Genomic DNA, 23,941 nt, shown 5'->3' on the forward strand with positions numbered 1-23,941 from the left:
AGTTTATTAATTCAAATAAAACACGGTGATATGGTTTGGATCTGTGTCCCCACCCAAATCTAATGTTCAAGTGTAATCCCCAGTGTTGGAAGTGGGGCCTGGTGGGACGTGATTAGATCATGGGGGTGAATCCTTTATAATTGGTTCAGCACCATCCCTTTGGTGCCATTATCATGATAGAGCTTTCATGAGATCTTGTTTAAAAGTGTGTAGCACCTCCTTTCTCACTTTCTCTTCATCCTGCTCTGGTCTTGTGAGGTGCCAGCTCCCCCTTTGCCTTCCATCATGATTTTAAGTTTCTTGAGATTTCCTGAGAAGCAAGCAGATGCCAACATTATGCTTCCTGTACAGCCTGTGGAACCATGAGCTAATTAAATATCTTTTCTTTATAAATTACCCAGTGTCAGGCATTTCTTTATATGAATGAGATAATGGACTAATACAGAAAATTGGCACAGAGAAGTGGGGCATTGTTATGGAGATACCAGAAAATGTGGAAGCAATTTTGGAACCTGGTAATGGGTAAAGGTTGGAAGCATATGGAGGGTTCAGAAGAAGATAGGAAGATGAGGGAAAATTTGGAAATCCCTAAAGATTGGTTAAATGGTTGTATTCACAATGCTGACAGTGAAGGCCAGGCTCAGGAGGTCTCACCGGGAAATGAGGAACTTATTGGAAACTGAAGCAAAGGTCACTTTTGTCATGTATTAGCAAAGAGTAAGGCTGCATCATGCACAGATGTAGGGATCTGTGGAAATTTGAGCTTGGGAATGATGATTTAGGGTATCTGGCAGAAGGAATTTCTAAGCAGCAAGACATTTAAGATGTTGACAGGCTGCTTCTAACAGCCTATGCTCATATGTGTGAGCAAACAAATGACATAAAACTGGAACTTATATTTAAAAGGGAAGCAGAGTGTAAAAGTTTGGAAAATGTGCAGCCTGACCATGTGATAAAAAAGGAAAGCACATTTTCTGGGGAGGAGTTCATGGCAGCTGCAGAAATTTGCATAAGTGAAAATGAGGCAATTGCTGATAACCATGACAGTGGGAAAAAGGCCTCCAAGGCTTCAGAGACCTTTGTGGCAGCCCCTTCCTTCATAGGCCCAGAGACCTAGGAGGGAAGAATGGTTTCATGAGCCAGGCCCAGTGCCCTTCTGCCCTGCTCAGCTTTGGGACACTGCTCTCTGCATCCCAGAAGCTCTAGCTCCAGCTGTGTCTCAAAAGGGCCCAGGTGCAGCTTGGGTCACTGCTCACTAGCTTGTAAGCTGTAATTGTTGGTGGCTTTCATGTGATGTTAAACCTGTGGGTGCACAGAATCCGAGTTGAGGCTTGGAAGCCCCCACCTAGATTTCAGAAGATGTATGGAAAAGCTTGGATGTCTAGGTGGAAGCCTGATGCAGGAACAAAGCCCTCATGGAGAACCTCTGCTAGGGCAGTGCAGAGGAGAAATGTGAGGTTGGAGCACCTATACAGAGTTCCCACTGGGTCACTGCCTGGTGAAGCTATGAGAAGAGGGCCACTGTCCTCCAGACTCCAGAATGGCAGATCCACCAACGGGTTTCACCTTGTGCCTGGAAAAGCTACAGACACTCAACACCAACCCTTGAGAGCCGCTGTGTGGACTGAAGCCTGCAAAGCCACAAGGGCAGGGCTGTGCAAGGCCTTGAGAGCCCACCCCTTACATCAGCATGCCCTGGGTGTAAGACATGGATTCAAAGTAGATTATTTTGGAGCTTTAAAATTTAATGATAGCCCTGCTGGGTTTTGGACTTGCATGTGGCTGTAGCCCCACCTTTTTTTGGCTGATTTATTTCTTTTGGAATAGGAATATATTTACCCAATGCTTATACCCCCATAGTATCTTTGAAATAACTAATTTGCTTTTGATTTTACAGACTCCTAGGTGGAAGGGACTAGCCTTTTGTCTCAGATGAGACTTTGGATTTTGGACTTTTGAGTTAATGCTTGAATGAGTTAATACTTTGTGACTGTTGATAAGGGATGATTGTGTTTTGCAATGTGAGCACAGGTGATTTGGGAGGGGCCTGGGGTGGAATGGTATGGTTTGGACCTGTATCCCCACCCAAATATCATGTTGAATTTTAATCCCCAATGTTGGAGGTGGGGCCTGGTGAGAGGTGATTGGATCATGGGAGTGGATTGTTAGCACCATTCCTTTAGTGCTGTTCTCATGACAGAGTTCTCATGAGATCCGGTTGTTTGTTTAAAAATATGTGGCACCTCCCCTCTTACTCTTTCTCCTGCTCCAGCCATGAGAGGTGCCCACTCCCCCTTTGCCTTCCACCATGATTGTAACTTTCCTGAGGCCTCCCAAGAAGCTGAGCAGATGTCAGTATTATGCTTCCTGTGCGGCCTGTGGAACCATGAGCCAATTAAGCCTCTTTTTTTTAATAAATTACCAAGTTTCAGGCATTTCTTTATAGCAATTTGAGTACTGACTAATACATTGGGGATGAAGATAATGAAAAATGAAACAAGTTTGTACAACTGCAAAACCTATAGAGGAAGCAGTGGTTAACTCCAAGTTTGATTACAAAACCCATTATTCTTCTCAGTGTACAAATGGCTCTCAGAGTGTGGTCCAAGGACCCCCAGGAGTTCATGAGACTTCCAGGGTCCCCATGAGATCAAAACTATTTTGAATATAGGGCCTACTAAGTTATGATTTGGATTTTTAAAAAATGTTTTGATATTTCCACTCTTGGGGAAAAAACAACTGTATCTGAGCACAAATTATGGCAGTGGTACTAAACTGTACTAGCAGTTACTGTATTCTTCAATACCACACACTCACAGTAAAATTAAAAAGTCAGTTTCCATTAAAAATGTCCTTGATGAAACAATTAAAATTGTTGTAATTGTATTATATTTTGACCTGGAGTACATAGTCATTTAATATTCTTTGTGAGAAAATGGGAAGTACACATAAAGCATGTCTGCAGCATGAAGACATATGGTGGTTGCCTTGAGGAAAAAACACTTGTGTGTTTGAGTTGCAAGCCAATGTAGCCATTTTACTTATGGAATTGAACCTAAAGGAACAATTAACAGATAAACTAGTTATGCAGACTTAGGCATTTTGCAGGCATTTTTTTCTCAAAAATGAATGAAGTGAGCTTTTCATGTCAAGACAAACTGAGAATATTTATTACCAGTGATAAAATTTGAGCTTTTAAATGAAAATTACAATTTTGGGAAACTTTAATCTATCACTAAGAGCTTGACAGCTTCTAAATACTTAAAAGCTGTTCTGATGAAATCATTGGTGATGTTAAGTCAAATGTTTTTATTTTGTTAGATTACAAAATGGATCTGTATTAGGAAAATCTGCATAGCTCAGTGGATCAATACAGATGACCAAACCATGATGTTACAGAATCCTGAGTTTAAAAGATGCATTCAAAGTGTAAGACAGACACTTCTGATTTATGGCCTGGCATGTAAAGAGCTTGGAAGTTGTAATTTGATCCTGACAATAGATAAAAAGCTGAACAGACTGAAAAACAACAACTCTTCATAGATCTGTCAGATAATTGAGGTCTTGAGGCAAATTACTGGCCCCAAATTGGAAAGAGAGAGAGGCAAATTCAGAGGATCATGTCTTACCAGTACAGAAACCCACAAGCAGAAACCTCTGTAGGAACCAGTACTGGGTGAGGAAAACCTGAACAAAGAACTCTGCTTGGTTCTTACAATGAAGATCAAAGAGAAATACCTGTGTGCTTCTAGCAGTGGGAGGAGAAAAGTAGGTAGCCCTTTGGAAATATGTCAGAGCATTCTGTTATTCTTAACAAGTGTTCTGAAGAGCAACTATTTTACCAGAGCCTAACCTATTGGGGTTTTATGAGTCTAACTGGAGGGAAGGACATTACCCAATTCCAGTGCCTTCTAGCCATCCTGTTTCACCTAAGGGGAGGATGAAATTGTGCAGCATTTGCAAAATTCACAGTGCAGGGGGCCGTGCTCATTAAAAGACTGAGCTCTAAATCATAGGACTGTAGAATTCTTCCCCTTCCCCTACAACTTACAACCACATCACTAAAGGCCTATTTACTGCAGTTTCTTTTAAACTGTGCATTATGTCCACCTTTCAACAAAAGATTACAAGGCATATTAAAAGACAAAAAAAATACAGTTTGAAGAGACAAAGCAAGCATCAGCACCATAGTTAGATATGGCAGAAATATTATAATTATCAGACCAGCAATTAAAAATAACTGTGATTGTGAATAGTGTTGCAATAAACATACACGTGCATGTATCTTTGTAATCGAATTATTTATATTACTTGGGCACAGGGAGGGAAACAACACACACTGGGGCCTGTCGGGAGATGGGGTGGGGGGAGGGAGAGCATTAGAAAAATAGCTAATGCATGCTGGGCTTAATACTTAGGTGATGGGTTAATGATGCAGCTAACCACTATGGCACACGTTTACCTATGTAACAAACCTGCACGTCCTGCACATGTACCCCAGAACTAAAAATAAAAACAAATTAAAAAACGATGATTAATATGCTAAGGATTCTAATGGAAAAATAGACAACATGTAAGAATAGATTAGTAATGTAAGCAGAGACATGGAAATTCTAAGAATCAAAAAGAAAGGCTGGATAGAAATGAAGAATGCTTTTAATGGGCCTATTAATAGACTGGGTATTGTTGAGAAAAGACATTCTGAGCTTGAGGATATATCAGTAGAAAACTGCAAAACTGAAAAGCAAAAAGAAGAAACATTGAAGAAAATGGGGCAGAGAATCATTTTTTGGCCTTTTGGCTAAGAAAGATCAAGTTAAAATGGAATAGAGTATCCAGGAATTTTGCCACAACTACACAAGTGAGACATTGAAGAGATTTGTAAAAGTGTAAAACAGTACCACTTTTCTCTCTAAATTTTTTTGTAAAAAATAATCGTTTTTATATTAACATGTAAAGGGCTTATTGTTATTGAAAATATATTAATAACTAAAAATTGATCCATTATAATATGGTTACTATTGGTAGAATTCACATAAACAAAAGTTCTGTGGAGTCCTATAAACTTTTCAAGAGTGTAAGGGGATCCTGAGACCAAAAAGATTGAGAACTATTATACTATACCATGTTGCCTTATGCATCCTACTAGCCATCCAACCCAGATTTGGCAATCATGCCTCCTTTGTCCATAAGTTGTTAAAATTTTTTAGAAGAAAAGGACAAAAGTGGAGCCTTTACTGGTTTGTTCCTAGATACATTTCTCCAAGTTGACATGAATTCATTAATCCTATCCTTTCTTTGTAACCTACTAATTACAAATTCATCTAACTTTGGGGCATCTTGAAAAATATGTCAAATCTTTAACTGAACAAGATAGAGCGTATCTCTGGTGTGTGTTAGCTCTTTCAGTCTAATCAACCAAAACAGGTTAATTTGGCATTACTAGTTTTATTGGGTTCATGCTGGCTACTACCAATTTCCTTTCTAGGTTATTCATGAATCATCTATAATAGTAATTTATTCTAGAATTTTTCTGGGCCTTCATGTTACTTTTGACATTCTATAGTTTATATAGTTGTTGGTTTTTCCCTTTCCTCCATTTTAGAAAAGCCAGAAAATGTTATATACAGTGTTCAGGTATCTCTTCTACTTTCAAAGTCCTATCAGCCATTTTATGTGTCCAAGTTTGTAATGTATCTGGTCCTGGAAATTATATTATTTTAGAATAGCTGAATATTCCTTTACTCTGTCCTCATATATCATAATGTACTTCAGTTCTCTCATAACCATATTTGTTCACACTTTCTAGTTTGATAACCATTTCTGTAGAGAAAATGAAACAAATAGAGGTTGAATAGTCCTGCTTTATCATCTAATAACATGATAGTGTATTTTAAAAAGAGTGAGCCCATTACTTATATGGGACTTTTTGAGCTGATTCTACTTTTAATAAGTCATTTTGTATTGTTATTAGCATCTTTGTAACCCTTATGTCACTCTGGGCTTTAGCCTTAATACAATTCTTAGAGTTACTGCACTGTGACTTTTGTGTTCTCATCCTTTGTCAAAAGTCCCTTCTTCCATTTTTATATATCTTTCTTTTAAATATGACTTCATTAAAGAGCTGCTTAAGGGCTGTTTGATGGGTCATATGTCTTGTTAAAACACCATTTTGTTTTTTATCAGGATCCTTTAAAATTATTTTGGGAAAATTTTGCTTTTGAAAAATGCCTTTCTTAAACTAACTCTTAGAATGTGTGTGCATCTCATTTATTAAGTACCTGATATGAATGAGGGAGAAATTTCAAACTTTTAAACTGTGACCCATAGTTATAAATGCATTTTACAGTCATGTCTTAGTACACACACACACACACACACACACACACACACACACAACTGGAACAGAAGTTTAGAAAATAATTTTATTGTGTCAAATAACAATCAAGAGATATTAATAGGAACCACTAAGTAATTTGAACACAGAAAGTTATTATAAGGAATTAACAACTATAACAAAAGACTGTAGTAGTGGGAGACTGACTGATAGGGGATAAAGAGAATTCCAAAGAATACAAGAACAGGGGGATCTGGCAAGGTGGTGGAACAGGAACTGTCCAGTCTGCAGCTCCCGCGAAACCAATGCAGGAGGCAGGTAATTTCTGCATTTCCAACTGACGTACCCTGTTCATCTCATTGGGACTGGTTAGGCAGTGGCTGCAGCCCACAGAGGGCAAGCAGAAGCAGGGTGGGGTGTCACCTCACCTGGGAAGTGCAAGGGGCCAGGGACCTCCCTTCTTCAGCCAAGGGAAGCCATGAGGGACTGTGCTATCTGGCCCAGATAATACACTTCTCCCACAGTTTTTGCAATCTGCAGACCAGGAGATTTCCTCATGTGCCTACATCACCAGGGCCCTGGGTTTCAAGCACAAAATGGGGCAGCTGTTTGGGCAGACACAGAGCTAGCTGCAGTTTTTTTTTTCCTACCCCAGTGGTGCCTGGAACCCCAGCAAGACAGAATTTTTCACTCCTCCGAAAAGGGGGCTGAAGCCAGGGAGCTACATGGTCTCACTCAGCAGGTCCCACTCCCAAAGAGCCCAGCAAGCTAAGAACCACTGGCTTGAAATTCTCACTGTCGGCAGAGCAGTCTGAAGTCCACCTGGGATGATTGAGCATGGTGGGGGAGGGGTGTCTTCCATTACTGTGACTTGAGTAGGTGGCTTTGCCATGACCTTGCTAAGGACTGGGTGGAACTAAACACAGTGAGGCAAAGCGACTGTGGCCAGACTGCCTCATTAGATTCCTCTTGACTGGGCAGGACATCTCTGAAACAAAGGCAGCAACCTCAGTCAGGGGCTTATAAATAACACTCTCATCTCACTGGTACAGAGCACCTGGGGGAAGGGGTGGCTGTGGGTGCAGCTTCAGCAGACTTAAATGTTCCTGCCTGCCAGCTCTGAAGAGAGCAGCAGATCCTGACAAGGGGAGTTCTCCAACCACAGTGCTCAAGCTCTGCTAAGGGACAGATTGCATTCTCAAGTGGATCCCTGACCACCGTGCCTCCTGACTGGGAGAAACCTCCAAATGGGTTGACAGACACCTCATACAGGAGAGCTCTGGCTGGCACCAGGCCAGTGCCACTCTGGGACAAAGCTTCCAGAGGAAGGAGTAGGCAGCAGTCTTTGCTGTTCTGCAGCCTCTGCTTGTGATACTCAGGCAAATAGGGTCTGGTGTTGCCCTCCAGCATACTGCAGCAGAACTGCAGAAGAGATTCCTGACTGTTGAAAGGAAAACTAACCAACAGAAAACAATAATTTCAACATCAACAAAAAGGACCCCCCCACACACACAGAAACCCCATCCAAAGGTCATCAGCCTCAAAGATAAAAGGTAGATAAATCCATGAAGATGAGGAAAAACCGGCCCAAAAATGCTGAAAATTCCAAAAACAAGAAAGCCTCATCTCCTCCAAATGATTGCAACTCATCTCCAGCAAGGGTGCAAACTGGACAGAGAATGAGTTTGACAAATTGACAGAAGTAGACTTCAGAAAGTGGGTAATAACAAACTCCTCTGAGCAAAAGGAGGATGTTCTAACCCAATGCAAGGAAGCTAAGAACCTTCACAAAAGGTTACAGAAACTGTTAACTAGAATAACCAGTTTAGAGAAGAACATAAATGACCTCATGGAGCTGAAAAACACAGTACGAGAACTTCGTGAAGGATACAGAAGTATCAATAGCCGAATTGATGAAGTGGAAGAAAGGATATCAGAGATTGAAGTCAGCTTAATGAAATAAAGCATGAAGACAAGATTAGAGAAAAAAGAATGAAAAGGAATGAACAAAGCCTCCAAGAAATATGGGACTATGTGAAAAGACCAAACCTATGATTGATTGGGGTCACTGAAAGTGATGGGGAGAATGGAACCAAGTTGTTAAATACACTTCAGGATATTATTTGGGAGAACTTCCACAACCTAGCAAGACAGGCCAACATTCAAATTCAGGGAATACAGAAGACACCACTAAGATACTCCTCAAGAAGAGCTGATTGCCCCAATTAAAAGACACAGAGTGGCAAGTTGGATAAAAAGTCAAGACCCATCAGTGTGCTGTATTCAGGAGACCCATTTCACATGCAGAGACATACATAGGCTCAAAATAAAGGGATGGAGGAATATTTACCAAGCAAAGGTAAAGCAAAAAAAAAAAAAAAAAAAAAAAAAAACAGGGGTTACAATCCTAGTCTCTGATAAAACAGACTAAACCACAAAGATCAAAAAGACAAGGACATTACATGATGGTAAAGGGATCAATGCAACAAGAAGAGCTAACTATCCTAAATATATATGCACCCAATACAGGAGCACCCAGATTCATAAAACAAGTTCATAGAGACCTACAAAGAGACTTAGACTCCCACACAATAATAATGGGAGACTATAACACCTCACTGTCAACATTGGATCGACGAGACAAAATTAACAAGGCTATTCAGGACTTGAACTCAGCTCTGGACTAAGCAGACCTAGTAGACATCTACATAACTCTCCACCCCAAATCAACAGAATATACATTCTTCTCAGAACCACATAGCACTTACTCTAAAATCGACCTCATAGTTGGAAGTAAAACACTCCTCAGCAAATTCAAAAGAATGGAAATTATAACAAACAGTCTCTCAGACCACAGAGCAACCAAATTAGGACTCAGGATTATGAAACTCACTCAAAACGGCACATCTACATGGAAACTGAGTAACCTGCTTCTGAATGACTACTGGGCACATAATGAAATTAACTCAGAAATAAAGATGTTATTTGAAGCCAATGAGAACAAAGATACAATGTACCAGAATCTCTGGGATACAACTAAAGCAGTGTTTAGAGGGAAATTTATAGCACTAAATGCCCACATCAGAAAGCGGGAAAAATCTAAACTCAACATCCTAACATCACATTAAAATAACTAGAGAAGCAAGAGCAAACAAATTCAAAAGCTAGCAGAAGACAATAAATAAGATCAGAGCAGAACTGAAGGAGATAGAGACAATAAAAACCATTCAAAAAAAATCAATGAATCGAGGAGCTGGTTTTTTGAAAAGATTAACAAAATAAATAAACCACTAGCTAGACTAATAAAGAAGAAAAGAGAGAAGAATCAAATAGACACAATAAAAATGTTAAAGGGGACATCACCACTGATCTCACAGAAATACAAACTACCATCAGAGAATACTATAAACACCTCTACACAAATAAGCTAGAAAATCTAGAAGAAATGGATGAATTCCTGGACACATACACCCTCCCAAGACTAAACCAAAAAGAAGTCGAATCCCTGAATAGACCAATAACAAGTTCTGAAATTGAGGCAGTAATTAACAACCTACCAACCAAAAAAGCCAGGACCACATGGATGCACAGCCTAATTCTTCCAGAAGTACTAATAGGAGCCATTCCTTCTGATACTATTCCAATCAATAGAAAAAGAGGGACTTCTCCCTAACTCATTTTATGAGGCCAGCATCATCCTGATTCCAAAACCTGGCAGAGACACAACAAGAAAAGAAAAGTTTTAGGCCAATATCCCTGATGAACATCGAGGCAAATATCTTCAATAAAATACTGGCAAACCGAACGCAGCAGCACATCAAAAAGCTTATTCACTACGGTCAAGTTGGCTTCATCCCTGGGATGCAAGGCTGGTTCAGCCTATGCAAATCAATAAATGTAATCCATCACATAAACAGAACCAATGAGAAAAACCACATGATTAGCTCAATAGGTGAAAAAAAGGCCTTTGATAAAATTCAACACGCCTTCAAGCTAAAAACTCTCCATAAACTAGGTATTGATGGTATATATCTCAAAATAATAAGAGCTATTTATGACAAACCGATAGCCAATATCATACCAAATGGGCAAAGGCTGGAAGCATTACCTTTGAAAACCGGCACAAGACAAGGATACCCTCTCTCCCCACTCCTATTCATCACAGTATTGGAAGTTCTGGCCAGAGCAATCAGGCAAGAGAAAGAAATAAAGGGTATTCAGATAGAAGGAGAGGAAGTCAAATTGTCTCTGTTTGCAGATGACATGATTGTATATTTAAGAAAGCCTGTCGTCTCAGCCCAAATACTCCTTAAGCAGATAAGCAACGTCAGCAAAGTCTCAGGATACAGAAATCAATGTGCAAAAATTACAAGCATTTCTATACACTAATAATAGACAAACAGAGCTAAACCATGAGTGAACTCCCATTCACAATTGCTACAAAGAGAGTAAAATACCTAGGAATACAACTTACAAGGCACATGAAGGACCTCTTCAAGGAGAACAAAAACCACTTCTCAAGTATCAGGGGAACCCGTCCCCGATAATTCAACGTAAAAATAAAGGGAAAGAGTACAAAAGAGAGAAATTTTAAAGCTAGGTGTCCAGGGGAGACATCACATGTCGGCAGGTTCCGTGATGCCCCCTGAGCCGCAAACCCAGCAAGTTTTTATTATGGATTTCAAAAGGGTTGGGGTGTACGAATAGGGTGTGGGTCACAGAGATCACATGCTTCAAGGGCAACAAAATATCACAAGGCAAATGGGGGCAGAGCAAGATCACAGGACCAGGGTGAAATTAGAATTGCTAATGAAGTTTCAGGCACACATTGTCATTGATAACATCTTATCAGGAGACAGGGTTTGAGAGTAGAAAACCGGTCTGACTGAAATTTACTAGGCGGGAATTTCCTCGTCCTAATAGGCCTGGGAGCGCTATGGGAGACCGGGGCTTATTTCGTCCCTTATCTGCAACTGTATAAGACAGACATCCCCAGAGTGGCCATTTCAGAGACCTCCCCCTAGGAATGCATTCTCTTTCTCAGGGCTGTTCCTTGCTGAGGAAAAGAATTCATCAATATTTCTCCTATTTGCTTTTGTAAGAAGAGAAATATGGCTCTGTTCCGCCCGGCTCTCGGGCAGTGAGACCTGATGGTCAGCTCCCTTGTTTCCTGAACATTACTGTTATCCTGTTCTTTTTTCAAGGTGCCCAGATTTCATATTGTTTAAACACACATGCTTTACAAACAATTTGTGCAGTTAACGCAATCATCACAGGGTGCTGAGGCGACATACATTCTCAGCTTACTAAGATGACAGGATTAAGAGATTAAAGTAAAAACAGGCCTAGGAAATCACAAGAGTATTGATTATGGAAGTGATAATGTCCATGAAATCTGCACAATTTATGTTCAGAGATTGCAGTAAAGACAGGCGTAAGAAATTATAAAAGTGGGGAACTGATAAATGTCCATGAAATCTTCAAAATTTATGTTCTTCTGCCATGGCTTCAGCCAGTCCCTCTGTTTGGGGTCCCTGACTTCCCACAACACTCAATGAAATAAGAGAGGACACAAACAAATGGAAAAGCATTCCATTTTCATGGATAGGAAGAATCAGTATTGTGAAAATGGCCATACTACCCAAAGTATTTGTAGATTCAATACTATTATCATCAAGCTATCATTGACTTTCTTCACAGAATTAGAAAAAACTACTTTAAATTTCATATGGAACCAAAAAAGAGCCTGCATAGCCAAGACAATCCTAAGCAAAAAGAACAAAGCTGGAGGTATCATGCTACCTGACTTAAAACTATACTACAAGGCTACAATAACCAAAACAGCATGATACTGGTACCAAAACAGATATATAGACCAATGGAACAGAACAGAGGCCTCAGAAATAACACCACACGTCTACAACCATCTGATTGTTGACAAACCTCACAAAAACAAGAAATGAGGAACTGATTTCCTATTTAATAAATGGTGCTGGGAAAACTGACTAGCCATATGCTGAAAACAGAAACTGGACCCCTTCCTTACACCTTATGCAAAAATTAATGCAAGATGGATTATAGACTTAAAACCTAAAACCATGAAAACCCTAGAAGAAAATCTAGGCAATACCATTCAGGACATAGGCATGGGCAAAGACTTCATGACTAAAACACCAAAAGCAATGGCAACAAAAGCCAAAATTGACAAATGGGATCTAATTAAATGAAAGAGCTTCTGCTCAGCAAAAGAAACTATCATCAGAGTGAACAGGCAACCTACAGAATGGGAGAAAATTTTTGCAATCTAACCGTTTGCAAAGGTTTGATATCCAAAATCTACAAGGAGCTCAAATTTACAAGAAAAAAATCAAACCCATCAAACAGTGGATGAAGGATATGAGCAAACACTTCTCAAAAGAAGACATTTATGTGGCCAACAAACATGAAAAAAAGCTCATTATCACTGGTCATTAGAGAAATGAAAATCAAACTAAAAGGAGATACCATCTCACACCATTTAGAATGGTGATCATTAAAAGTCTGGAAATAACAGATGCTGGGGAAGATGTAGAGAAATAGGAATGGTTGTACACTATTGGTGGGAGTGTAAATTAGTTCAACAATTGTGGAAAACAGTGTGGTGAGTCCTCAGGGATCTAGAACCGGAAATACCATTTGACTGAGCAATCCCATTACTGTGTATATACCCAAAGGATTATAAATCATTCTACTATAAAGACACATGCACACGTATATTTATTGTAGCACTTTTTACAATAGGAAAGACTTGGAGCCAACCCAAATGCCCATCAATGATAGACTGGATAAAGAAAATGTGGCACATATACACCATGGAATACTATGCAGCCATAAAAAGAATGAGTTCCTGTCCTTTGCAGGGATATGGATGAAGCTGGAAACCATCATCCTCAGCTAACTAACACTGGAACAGAAAACCAAACACCACAAATTTTTACTCATAGGTGGGAGTTGAACAATGAGAACACATGGACACCGCAAGGGGAACATCACACATCAGGGCCTGTCGGGGGGTGGGGGACAAGAAGAGGGAGGGCATTAGGACAAATATCTAGTGCATGTGGGGCTTAAAACCTAAATGACTGTTTGATAGGTGCAGCAAACCACCATGGCACATGTAAATCTATGTAACCAACCTGCACGTTCAGCAGATATATCCCAGAACTTAAAGTAAAATTTAAAAAAATAATACAGGAATAGCGGACATAGGGAGCAGCTACTACTCTTAGTGCTGGGATAGAGTGCCCAGGGAAGGAATAAAACTAGAAGACCATCTTTCCCATGGCCCAGGACTGAGATCTAGACCTTGCTGGAAAGGGCGTGGTCATGGCTCACTGGTTGGTAGAGAAATTAGCTGAGATGCTACACTGAAATGACTCACAGAGAATCTGGGGATATTTGTTTTCTGGAATCATATGGGGAATTATTCATGAACAGGTACCCTGGCTTGGAGCCTACTTCAAAGCTGCCTGAGGAGGTAGTAGGGGTAGCCATTCATGTGGTGTCATGTGAGCAGCATTTTTTGGGAAACTGCTTGGGTGGTGATAGGGAAGCATTTTATGGGAAGAAGCCACACTGATGGCACTGTATGCCTAAAGGGTTGCCAGAGAGAAGCTTCCCATGGGGTGACACTGCACGCTGCTGTTCACCATTTACTGGATGAGTCTGCTGAGAAGAGCTCTTGGAACTGAAGTGAATAAATTGATAACTGGCATTTTATTCTTATTATGTGCAGTGCTCTCTGATATCCTTTATTCTGTTTTATTTTTTAAAACAATGCTAGTGTGACACACTTAATTGATTTAATTGGTTGCGGCCTGTAGTTTAGAAAATAATGAGGTAAAATATATAGAGAGATGTAAGCAATGGTCCTTGACTTTGGGGAGCATTAAAACCCAATATTTCAAGAGAATATTTTCATAAAGAAATGAACTGTAAGGTAATATAGATTGAGGGTTGCACAAATGCTATGGTCTCATGGGCATCCACGAATCATTAATAGCATTGAAAGGTATAAATTAGATGAGTAGATAAATTGGCAGATATAGTAATGAATTAGATAAGTAGAGAGGAGCGTGGAGGGCATTGTGCTTGGACTTAAGCAAGTGTATGGATTGCTATTACAGAATTGTAAATATGGACATGACTTGGTCAGACTTGCATTTCATGTATTTGTTTTAATTTACCTTTTATGTACATTGCTCTGTGGGTAGTTTAGAGGATGGATTTGAAGAAGACAAGATCAGAGGAAGGGAGATTGTGTAGGAGGTATTATAGTTCTTAAAGGAAATGAATGCCTAAAATCGAGTATAGGTAATAGTGATAGAGAAAAAAGACTAAGAATAATATGGGTAAAACCATTTCGTATTGGTTCTTGATTTAATAAGAAGAAAGGGAAGGAGGTAGTTAAGAGTCCCAAGTTTTTGGTTGCAGAGCCTGGAGAGATAACAAGGAAAGAACACATGGGAAGGACCAAGTAAGACAGGAAGATGATACGTTCAGTTTGGTGAATAATAGTAATTATAATTTAAGCTAACATGAACTGAGCACTTACCACACTACAGTCAGTGTCTTAAGCAATTTACATGTATTAATTAATTCTCATAACAATCCTATAAGGTAGGTACAATTATTAGTATTCCAATTTTCATATAAGATTATGTAACTTCTCCAGGGTCACACAGCACAAGTTGAAGCCGAGATTCAAACTCAGTCTGGTTCCAGAGTCTGTGAAGTACCTATGGAAGATATTCACGTGGAGATGGATACTCACATGAATGTAGGTTGAGATTGGAGATCTAGATATGGAAGCCATTAGTAACTTAGTTGATAGTTTAAAGAAGAAGAGGTGAATGAGATCACCTGGGGAGTATGTTAAAGAGTGCCAAAAGTTAGGAGGTGGTCAGATTAGGAAGGACCTTGAATGACAAACTTTGCATGTTTAGCTCTTGAGAGTGGAGTGCTACTAGAACTTTTTAACTCAAAAGGAGATGAGGCAGGGATGTGCAAATATGGCTGTAAATGTAGGCAAAAGCTTTGTGGGGCAGAGAATAAAAGGAAAAAGACCAATTAGTAGATTTTGGTCATCAGTTATGAAACAATAAAGACCTAGGTCAGTGTTAACAAAGAGGCTACCAAAAAAAGGGGTGTCTAGTCATCAGGTGGGCACCATTGGAATACAGTCATGTATCACTTAACTGTAGGGATTCTTTCTGAGAAATGGATTGTTAGGCAATTTTGTCATTGTGTGAGTATCATAGAGTATACTTACACAAACCTAGATGGTATACCTCGATATGGTTTAGCTCTGTGTCCCCACCTAAATCTCACCTTGAATTGTAGTTCCCATATCCCCATGTGTCATGGGATGGACCCGGTGGAAGGTAATTTAATCATGGGAGCAGTTACCCTCATGCTATTCTCGTGATATTGAGTGAGTTCTCACGAGATCTGATGGTTTTATAAGGGGCTTTCCCCCTATGGCTCGGCACTTTTCCCTTTTGCTGCCATGTGAAGGACATGTTTGCCTCCCTTTCCACCATGATTGTAAGTTTCCTGAGGTCTCCCAAGCCCTGCGAAACTGTGAGTCAAACCTCTTTCTTAGTCTCGGGCAGTTCTTTATAGCAGCATTAGAATGGACTAATACAAGTCTATTACACAACTAGACTGTATGGTATAGCCTCGTGCTCCTAGGCTGCAAACTTCTCCAGCTGTTACTATAGTAAATACTGCAGGCAGTTGTAACCCAAAGACAAGTGTTTGTGTCTCTAAACATAGAAAATGGACAGTAAAAATATGGTATAAAAGATTAAAAATGGTACACCTGTATTTGACACTTATGGTGAATGGAGCTTGCAGAACTGGAAGTTGCTCTGGGTATGTCAGTGAGTGAGTGGCGATTGAATGTGAAAACCTAGGACATTGCTATACATACTGTAGACTTTATAAACACTGTATGCTTAGGCTACAGAAAATTTATTTTTATATTTTTAATAATAAATTAACCTTTGCTTACTATGACTTTTAACTTCATGAATTTTAAAAACGTTTTAATTTTTTAATTTATTTATAGTAACACTTAGCTTAAAACGCAAACACATTGTATAGCTATACAATATATATTCTTTATATCCTCAGTCTATAAGCTTTTCAATTTTAATTTAATTTAATTTTTTTTAACTTTTAAAACTTTTTGTCAAAATGAAGACACACACACATTAGCGTAGGCCAACGCAGGGCCAGGATCATCAATATCACTCTCTTCTACTTCCACATCTTGTGCCACTAGAAGATCTTCAGGGGCGATAACATGCATGAAGCTGTCACCTACTATGATAACAATGCCTTCTGGAATACCTCCTGGAGGACTTGCCTGAGGCTGTTTTACAGTTAACTTAAAAAAAAAAAAAACTAAGTAGAAAGTGTATACTCTAACAATAAAAAGTATAGTGAAGTAAATACAGAAACCAGTAGCATAGTTGTTTATTATCATTGTCAAGTATTATTTACTGTATGTAATTGCATATGCTCTACATTTGTATGACTGGCAGCATAGTATGTTTGTTTACACCAGCATCACCATGAACATATGAGTAATGTCTTATGCTACAATGTTATAATGGTTGCAGAGTCACTAGATGATGGGAATTTTTCAGCTCTATCATAATCTTATGGGAACACCATCGTATATGTGATCCATTGTTGACCAAAACATGATTATGTAATGCTGACTATACATATCTCCAAGGTTTTCTGGGTTTGCCCCAGCTTTTGCCTGAAACGTCCAGTTTTACCATGGTGCCAGTACTTCAGGGTTAATTCAGGTACTAGTACAATTCAACATAAGCAACCTCCTTCAGTATATTCCTAGAGTACATAATGACTAAAATACTCTTATTAGCCACCAGATTATTGTTGCCTTCATCATTTTATTTTACTTTGGGGACACCTTTACTGAGATATAATTTATACATCATACAATGCACCTGCTTAAAGTGTACAATTTGATGGCTTTTAGTATTTTCAAAGTTATGATTCCATTACAATTCATGTTAGAACATTTTCATTACCCCAAAAATAAATCCTGCATCTCTTAGCCATCATCCCCTAATCAACGCATTTCCTCCAGCCCAAGGCAACCACTAATCTACTTTCTGTTTTAACAGCTTCGTCTATTCTGAGCATTTCATCTAAATGTAATCATAACATTTGTGGTCTTTTGTGACTAGTTTCTTCCACTTCATATGTTTTCTAGGTCTATGCATGTGGTAGCCTGTATCAGTACTTCATTCATTTTAATGCCCAAACAATATTCTGTTTATAGATGTACTACATGTAGTTTATCCATTCACTAGTTAATGAACATTTGGGTTGTTTCTGTCTTTTGGTTGTTATGAATAATGCTGCTATGAACATTTTTGTACAAGTCTTTTTGGTGACACATTGTTTCAGTTCTCATGAGTGTACACCCAGGGAGTGGAATTGCTGGGTCATGTGCTAACTTTAGATTTAATTTACTGAGAAACTGTTAGACTGTTTTGCAAAATAGACGTACCATTTTATATTCCCTCCAGCAAATGTATAAGGGTTCTAATTTCTCCACATCTTCATAAACACTTGTTATTATCATTTTGTTAATAGCCATCCTAGTGGGCATGAAGTGTATCTCATGGTTTTGGTTTGCATTTCCCTAATGAGCAATGATGCTGAGCATCTTTTCCTGTGCTTATTGGACTACTTTGTATTTTAGCCCATCTGACAGGTGTGCAGTGATATCTCATTTGTGTTTTTAATTTGCATTTCCTTAGTGGCTAGTGATGTTGATCATCTTTTTATGTGCGTGTTTGCCATCTGTATATCCTCTTTGCTAAAATGTATTTTCATGCCTTTTACTTACTTTCTAATTTGATTTATTTTTACTCTTGAGTTTTGAGACTACATTCTAGATACTGGTCCTTTATTGGATATGCAGTTAAATATTTTCTCCTAGCCTGTAGTTTGTCTTTCATCTTCTTAACAGGGTATTTTGCAGAACAAAAATTTTATATTTGATAAAATTCAGTCTATCGATTTTTCTTTTATGCATTGTGCTTTTGGTGTTAAGTCTAAAAATTCTGCCTAGCCCTAGATCCTATGTATTTTCTTCTGCTTTTTTTTTTTTTTTTGCTAAAAGTTTTATAGTTTGTTGTATTACATTTAAGTCTCTGATCCATTTTGAGTAACTTTGGTATAAGACATAAGAATCAGATAGAGGTTTATTACCTATGGATGCACAATTGCTCCAGCATTCCATTTTTGAAAAGGCAACTTGAATTTGCACCTCTGTCAAAAATTAGGCATATTTATGTGGGTCTATTTCTGTTCCACTAGCCTGTCTATTCCAGCATTAATTCCACACAATCTTGATTACTGTTCGAATCAGGAAGAATGTTTCTTTCCACTTTCTTCTTTTCAAAATTGTTTTAACTGTTTTAGTTTCTTTATCTTTCCATATACATTTTAGAATAATCTTGTCTATATCTACCAAATATCTTGCTAGGATTTTTGTAGGAATTGTGTTAAGTCTGTATATTTATTTAGGGAAAATTGACATATTTCTATTTTAAGTATTCCAATCCATGAATTCATATCTCTGCATCTATTTAAATCTCCCCTAATACTTTTTCATCAGCATTGTGTAGTTCTCAGCATACAGATCCTCTCTATATTTTGTTATATTTATACCTAAGTATTTCAGCGTTTTGGCCAAATGTAAATTATAAATGGTATTGTATTTTTAATTTTGTTGTTCACATGGTCATTGCTAATATTTAGAGATACATTTGATTTTATGTTGATCTTGTATCCTGAGACCTTGCTGAATTCACTTACTAGTTCTGGGAGTGTTTTGTGGGTGCCTTGGGATTTTCTACATAGACGGTATATCATCTGCTAATAGGGATACTATTATTTCTTCCTTTCCAATTTGTATACTGTTATATCCTTATCTTGCCTTATTGCAGTGTCTGGAGTGACTAGAACTATATCAATTAGGAGTAGTAAGAGCATACATCCTTGCCTTGTTCCTAATTGTAGGGAGAAAACATTCAGCTTTTCACAATCAAGTATAATGCTAGCTGTAGGCATTTTGTAGATGTTATCAAGTTGAGGAAGTTCCCATGTATTCCTGGTTTTCAGAGAGTCTTTATCATGTACATGTGTTGAATTTTAGCAAATGCTTTTTCTGCACTGAAGGATATATATACTTTGTCTTATTGTGCTTCACTTTATTGCAATTTGCAAGTATTGCAATTTTTATTTTTTTATTTTTTTATTATTATTTTTTTTACAAATTGAACGGTTTTGGCAACTCTATGTCAAGCAAGTCTATGGGTGCCATTTTTCCAAAAGCATGTGTTGCATTTTGATAATTCTCACAATATTTCAACCTTTTTCATTGTCATTATATCTATTATGGTGATTTGTGATCAGTTATCTTTGATGCTATATTCTAATTGTTTTGAGGTGCCACAAACCGTGCCCATATAAGATGACAAACTAAATCAATAAATGTATGTGTTCTGATTACTCCATGGACTGGCCATTAACCCCCTTCCCCTCCCATTTCCTGTCTTTTTCCCTCTCGTCTTGTCTCCCTATTTTCTGAGACACAATGGCCTCTAAATGTTCAAGTGAAAAGAAGAGTAGCATATTTCTCACTTTAGATCAAAGGCCAGAAATGATTACACTTAGTGAAGAGGGCATTTTGAAAGCCAAGATAGTCTGAAAACAGGTTGCTTGCACCAAACAGCCAAGTTGTGCAAAGTAAAAGTTCTTAAAAGAAATTAAAAGTGCTACTCCAGTAAACGCATAAATGACACGAAAGTAAAACTGTCTTATTGGTGGTTGGAAGAAACTTCTAATGGTCTGGATAGAAGATCAAATAAGCCACAAAATTCCCTTAAGCCATAGCCTAATTCAGAGCAAGGCCCTAACTGTCTTCAATTATATGAGGGCTGAGAGAGGTGAAGAAGCTGCAGAATAAAAACTGGAAGCTACCAGAAGTTGGTTCATGAGGTTTAAGGAAAGAAGCTGTCTTCATAACATAAAAATACAAGATGAAGCAGCAAGTGCTGATGGAAAAGCTGCAGCAAGTACTCCACAAGAACTAGCTAAGATAGTTGAGGAAGGTGGTTACAATAGACAGCAGATTTTGAATGTTGTTAAAACACCCTTCTATTGGAAGGAGCTGCCATCTAGGAGAAGTCAATGTCTGGCTTCAAAGCACAGGCTGACTCTCTTGTTAGGGGCTAATGCAGATGGTGACTTTAAGTTGAAGCCAATGCTCATTTACCATTCTAAAATCCTAGGACCATTAAAAATTATGCTAAATCTACTAAGTCTAAGCTCTATAGATGGAACTATAAAGCCTGGATGACAGCATACCTGTTTACAGCATGGTGTACTGAATATTTTAAGCCCACTGTTGAGACCTACTGCTCAGAAGGACTCCTCTTAAAATATTACTGCTTATTGACAATGCATCTAGTCACTGAAGAGCTCTGATGGAGATGTACAAACAGATTAATGTTGTTTTCAGGCTTGATAACAGAATATCCCTTCTACAGCCTGTGGATCAATGAGTAATTCTGACTTTCAAGTCTTATTTAAGAAATACATTTCATAAGGCTCTAGCTGCCAGAGATAATGATTCTTCTGATGGATCTTGGAAAAATAAATTGAAAACCTTCTGGAAATGATTCAGTGTTATAGATGCCATTAAGGACATTTGTACTTCAGGGGAGGAAGTCAAAATATCAACATTAACAGGAATTTGGAATATGTTGATTCCAACCCTTATGGATTGAGGGGTTAAAGGCTTCCGTGGAGGAAGCCACTGTTGATGTGATGGAGATAGCAAGACAAGTAGAATTAGAAGTGGAGCCTGAAGATGTGACAGAATTGCTGCAATTTCATGATACAACTATAATGGATGAAGAGTTGCTTCTTATGGCTCAGCAAAAAAGTGGTTTCTTGAGAGGAATCTGCTCCTGGTGAAGATGCTATGAACATTGTTGAAATGACAACAAAAGATTTAGAATATTACGTAAACCTAGCTGATTAAGCAGTGGCAGGATTTGAGAGGATTGACTCCAGTTTTGAGAGAAGTTCTAATGTGGGTAAAATGCTATCAGGCAAGATGTGTGGGCTCATGCCTGTAATCCCAGTGATTTGGGAGACCAAGGTGGGAGGATCACTTGAGGCCAGGAGTTTGAGGTTGCAGTGAGCCATGATTACACCACTGCACTCCAACCTGGGTGAGAGAATGAGACCTTGTTTTATAAAAAAAAAAATGCTATCTAAAAGCATTGCATGCTAGAGAGAAATCTTGCATGAGAATCCATTGATGTTGCAAACTTCATTGTTGTCTTATTTTAAGAAAACGCCACAGCACTCCAACCTTCAGGAACCACCACGCTGATCAGTCAGCAGCTGTCAACATCGAGGAAAGACCTTCCACTAGCAAAAACATTCCAACTCAATGAAGGCTCAGATAGCATTTTTAACAATGAAGTATTTTTAAATTAAGGTATGTACATTTCTAGACATAATGCTATTGCACACTTAAGAGACTGAAGTATAGTATAAACGTAACGTCTATATGCACTGGGAAACCGAAAAATTTATGTGACTCACTTTATTGCGATACTTGCTTTAGGCAGTTGTGTGGAACTGAAACTGCAATATCTGAGATATGCTTGTATATATATATATATATATATATTTTCATCTTTAACCTGTTAATATGGTGAAGTACATTGATTTTTGTATGTTTGAATATTGAGCAAGTCTTATACCACTGGAATGAAGCCCAGTAGGTCATGATACATATTAAAATTTTCTGCAGAAGTTTATTTGCCAGTAGTCTGCTAAATATTTTTGTATTTTGTTCATGAGGGATATTGGTCTGCAGTTTTCTTGTACTGTTTTTTTGTTCTAAATTTGATATCAGTGAAATAGTAGCTTCATAAAATGAATTGGAAAGAATTCTTTACATTCTGGAAAAGATTATAAACAATTGGTTATAATTCTTTTAATACTTGGTAGACTTGGTGAAACCATCTGTGATTGGAGTTTTCTTTTTGAGAGTTTTAAAATTATGAATTCAATTTTCCTCTAGAGTTCTAGAGCTATTCTAATAATATATTTCATATTGAATTTCTTGTGAGAGTTTCTATTTTTTAATAAACAGTTTATTTTACCTAAGTTGTCAGATGTCTGTGTGAAGAGCTCATCATAGTATTACCATATTATTCTTTTCATGTGTGCAGGTTGTATAGTCACATCCCCTGTTTCATTCTTGGTACTAATAAATTGTGTTTTTTACCTTTTTCTTTGTCCATCTTGATTGAGATTTACTAATTTTATTGATATTTTCAGAGAACCAGATATTTGCTTAATTGATTTTTCTCTAATATTAAAATAATTTATTCAAGTTCATTGATTTATCTGATTTTATTTACTATTTCCTTTCTTTCACTTGTTTTGGGATTATGTTCTGTTTCTAGGTTCTTGAGGTGGGAGCTCAGATTATGAACTTGAGACTTTTATTCTTTTTTGACTTATTCAGTTAGTGCTATTAATTTCTCTTTCAGCACTGCGTTAGTTGTGTCTCAGGATTTTTTTTTTTTTTTTACTTTCCACAAATGTTTACAATGTATTTTTTACGTTAAAAAGTTTTAAAATTTTTGTGGGTACATAATAGGTTTATATATTTAGGGGGTACATGAAATTTTTATTTTTTTTTTATTTTTCTGTTTCCATAGGTTTTATGGAACAGGTGGTATGTGTTACATGAATAAGTTCTTTAGTAGTGATTTCTGAGATTTTGGTGCACCCATCATCCAAGCCGGGTAAACTGTACCCAATGTGTAGACTTTTATCCCTTGCCACCCACCACCTTTTTACCCGAGTCCCCAAAGTCCAATGTATTATTCTTATGCCTTTGCATCCTCATAGCTTAGCTCCAACATATGAGTGAAAACATGATGATATTTGGTTTTCCATTGCTGAGTTACTTCACTTAAAATAATAGTCTGCACTTCCATGCAGGTTGCTGTGAATGCCATTATTTCATCCATTTTTTTTTGCTAAATACTATTCAATGGTATATATTTACCACATTTTCTTTATCTACTCATTGATTGTTGGGCATTTGGACTGGTTCCATATTTTTGCAATTGCAAATTGTGCTGCTATAAACATGCATGTGCAAGTATCTTTTTCGTATAATGCCTTGTTTTCCTCTGGGTAGATACCTAGTAGTGGGATTGCTGAATCAAACAGTAGACCTACTTTTAGTACTTTAGGGAATCTCCCCCACTGTTTTCCATAGTGGTTGTACCAGTTTACATTCCCACCTACAGTATAAAAGCCTTCCCTTTTCACTACATTGATGCCAACATGTATTTTTTAAATTTTTTGATAATGACCATTCCTGCAAGAGTTAGATGATATCACATTGTGATTTCGATTTGCATCTCCCTGATCATTAGTGATGTTGAGCATTTTTCCATATGCTTTTTG

The 23,941-nt window shown here is 38.0% G+C and overlaps 1 protein-coding gene across 16 annotated transcripts in view; it reads left to right on the plus strand.

The window, feature by feature from the left end:
- ZC3H12B (zinc finger CCCH-type containing 12B) overlaps positions 1–23,941 on the plus strand; it is a 461,523-nt gene that overhangs the window by 56,976 nt on the left and 380,606 nt on the right. For 9 of the 16 annotated variants that reach the window (XM_063803880.1, XM_054676379.2, XM_054676381.2 and 6 more), the window contains one exon: positions 21,795–21,944. The exons of the other annotated variants lie outside the window; for them this stretch is intronic. The gene's annotated coding sequence lies outside the window, so the exon portion shown is untranslated. The remainder of the gene's footprint in view (positions 1–21,794; positions 21,945–23,941) is intronic. 16 annotated transcript variants of the gene reach the window in all.

Source organism: Pan troglodytes, chromosome X, assembly GCF_028858775.2.
Source record: "Pan troglodytes isolate AG18354 chromosome X, NHGRI_mPanTro3-v2.0_pri, whole genome shotgun sequence".
In the NCBI taxonomy this organism is placed as follows: Eukaryota; Metazoa; Chordata; class Mammalia; order Primates; family Hominidae; genus Pan; species Pan troglodytes.